We start from the raw sequence: 3,321 nt of genomic DNA, 5'->3' as shown, positions 1-3,321 counted from the left end.
GTGTCTTTCCCCCCCCCCCCCCCCCCCCCCCCCCCCCATTCTTATTCCTATTGCTGGCTCTTCACAAAGTTCAGAAACAGCTGTTCAGCAAGACACCATAAGGCTGCACTAAAAGTCTGCACTGAATATGCCAGTTGTGAACCAACACAAGCAGAGATACATCGCTGTACATTTTAACGGATGTTTTTTCTATTCTGTATATCTATTTGAGCTGATATTTAACATAAAAAGTAAAGTATTTGATTTAAAGAACTTTGAAACCCTCAAAAGATGTTTGGAAGTGTATCAATACATTGTGCCTGTGGTATCTAGATAGGATATGCGGTATTTTCATGTTAGGAGAAGTCACCACATGGCTTCTCTCCCAGGTTTTGCCTAAGGCTGCTGATTCAGAAGCAGCTGAGTAAAACGAATCAAGCATCACATTCACACTTGCTTCCATCTCCACCAGGGGCACTGTGAATATATGCAACCCAAATCTGATGGCATCTTAACTTCGTTATCACCTTGGAACAGCATTAAACCAGCTACTAAAGGCTTTAGTCAGTCAAAAATGCTGCTTAAAAACTACATTTTACAGATTTTTCCCTTGTCCTCCTCAATACCTAAACTGGGATAAAGGAAAGGAAACAGCCATGTGGTTCTCTATAGTTATGTCAGCAGTGCTCAGCACTCCTGTGCCTGTCTGAAGCAAAGCCACCCGCATTTCCACATCCCCGGGGTGCTCATTAAGATTCAGAACAGCAGGCAAAAAAAAAAACAAAAACCCAAAACCTCGCAGCAAATCTGGAGCCATACAAATGTATAATTTATAAAGAAAGCTAGGAAGTGGAGCATACAGAGACTGTGCACACTTGGAAAGACGGGGGGGAAAAGACAGCTCTATATCAGGATAAAAATTCTGCAGCCTCAGCCGACTCCTGCTTCTATCCCAGAGATTTTGCTGCAGAAAATTAACAGAAAAGCTGGTTCATGAGCTGCATCCCAAGTCATGTCCTTGATAAAGAAACTCAGCAATCAGGGATGCCGTAAAAGTTATCCATCCCCGTATTATGTTAACAAGGATTAAGTGGTGCTTTCCACGCGTAGGAGGAATAATACAATCAGAGAGATTACCTTGTTGGCATTTCCTGGGAATTCCTGGAGGGTTGAAAAGCCCTCAGGAAATTATCTACTTTGAATTAGAGGACAAATGGTTCAGGTACTTTATAAACTTTTTTCCTTGGCCAGAGAAAAAAGGAAACTGTTCCAATCCAAAATGTACTCGTGTGTCTGCGGAGTTCAACATTAAGCATGCACACACACTACGAACAGACTCCAAATCTCCCTGAGAATGGCCCCTGGGAAATGCACATTTGGTGTTCAAAGGTTATGGTCAGCCATGAGACCCAGGTTTACCCCAGGTAAAGATTAGCTAACATAGATCACACTAAATGAGGAAAAACTACAGGGAGGAGACAGCCAGAGGGTGCAACCACTAGCAGGCACTACAAGCACCATCAGACATGGATTCCCTAGAGCTGACTGAAGGAGAAAGAGGGTTGGCACAGCTGGCCCATTCACCTCAACTTCATTCATAGATTTCATAGATTTTTCATAGATTTCATAGACATCAGGGCTGGAAGGGACCTCGGAAGATCATCGAGTCCAGCCCCCTGCCCAAAGGGCAGGAAGTCACCTGGGGTCATAGGATCCCAGCAAGATAAGCATCCAGTTTCATCTTGAAGGTGTTCAATGAAGGCGCTTGAACCACCTCCGGTGGCAGGCTGTTCCAGACCTTGGGGGCTCGGACAGTAAAGAAATTCTTCCTTATGTCCAGCCTGAAACGATCTTGAAGTAGTTTGTGAGCATTCGACCTCGTCATCCCTTGGGGCGCTCTGGTGAACAAACGTTCCCCCAGATGCTGGTGGTCACCCCTCATAAACTTGTAGGTGGCCATCAGATCACCCCTGAGCCTGCGCTTTTCCAGGCTAAAGAGCCCCAGGGCTCTCAGCCTCTCATCGTAGGGTCTGCTTCCCTGACCTCTGATCATGCGCGTGGCTCTTCTCTGGACTCTCTCAAGCTTCTCCACATCCTTTTTGAATTGTGGAGCCCAAAACTGGACACAGTACTCCAGCTGCGGCCTCACTAAGGCCGAGTACAGGGGGAGAATGACGTCCCGGGATTTGCTTGAGAACCATCTATGGATGCAAGCCAGCGTTTTGGTCACTTTACTAGCCGCCGCATCACATTGCAGGCTCATGTTCATCTTGTGGTCAACGATGACCCCCAAGTTACTACCTTATAAGCTAGATGTGAGAGTTGACAGTGGATAAATTATTCATTTACTTTGTTGAACAGTCAGAACAAGGCAGTGGAGATGCTAAAAGGGATTGAATGGTATTTAGTGATGGTGCAGAAAAGATAACAGAGCACTACTCAGCATGCTTATCTTGGGTTTGCATCAGTTTGGAAGGTGTTTCCTTCAGGGTACTGTATAAGGAAAATAAAGACCAAGTAATACATATTCTACAGTTTCAACATAGTTCTGGGTATTTTCAGTACAGTCAAATACAAGGAAAGTACATTTTTCTGGCAGTAGCCAATACTTGTCACATTAAGGACTGTCTTAGAACTAGGGATTACGTCTGCATCTGGCAGTATTTAATCTGTATGCAGTAAATTACTGTAGTCTGGGAAGACACAAAACAATTGAAGTTCTTAAAGGGTGGAAACTTATCACTGGTGAGTGTGCATCAGTTGACCTGTTTATGTGTCGTGTGTTGGTTTCTACTTTGTGTGCTAGAAACACTGTTGAAAAGATTCCTTTTCCTTAGGAATATGTTAAAGAGTGTTCTGTATTTTAAAACTCTTTCTACAGGGTTCGGCATAAGCAAAATAAGTATCCGGTGTTGTTTCTGACCCAAGGAAAATCTGACATTTATCCAGACCTTATGGATCTCAGGAGTCGTACAACTTCTATTGCAATGAGTTTTGCACAATTTGAAAATTTGCTGGTAAGTTGTTACATTTCTTTATTCGTCAGTGAAATGGAACTAGTTTATTACTGTATTCTATAATTGCTGATATTGATGACTGGATACAGAAACTGAATTCTAAAATGAGATGATCAGCAAATTATTAGTACAGGAAAGTGTTGAGAGTCTGCTAAAGTGATACATTTTCTTGGGTGCAAAGTAGGCCGGCTGACACGTGAAGCCGCCCCAGCTCCCATGCAGTGCGCAGTGCCCTGCTGAGCTACACTGCACCCGTGCCATGGAGCAGCTGCTGCGTGGGTGCCAAATGGTGGGTGGGGGGGAATCCCTGTTGCCCCGCACTGTG

The sequence above is a fragment of the Alligator sinensis genome, unplaced genomic scaffold (genome assembly GCF_000455745.1).
Source record: "Alligator sinensis unplaced genomic scaffold, ASM45574v1 scaffold1200_1, whole genome shotgun sequence".
Taxonomy (NCBI): domain Eukaryota; kingdom Metazoa; phylum Chordata; order Crocodylia; family Alligatoridae; genus Alligator; species Alligator sinensis.
This window is presented reverse-complemented; position numbering follows the sequence as displayed.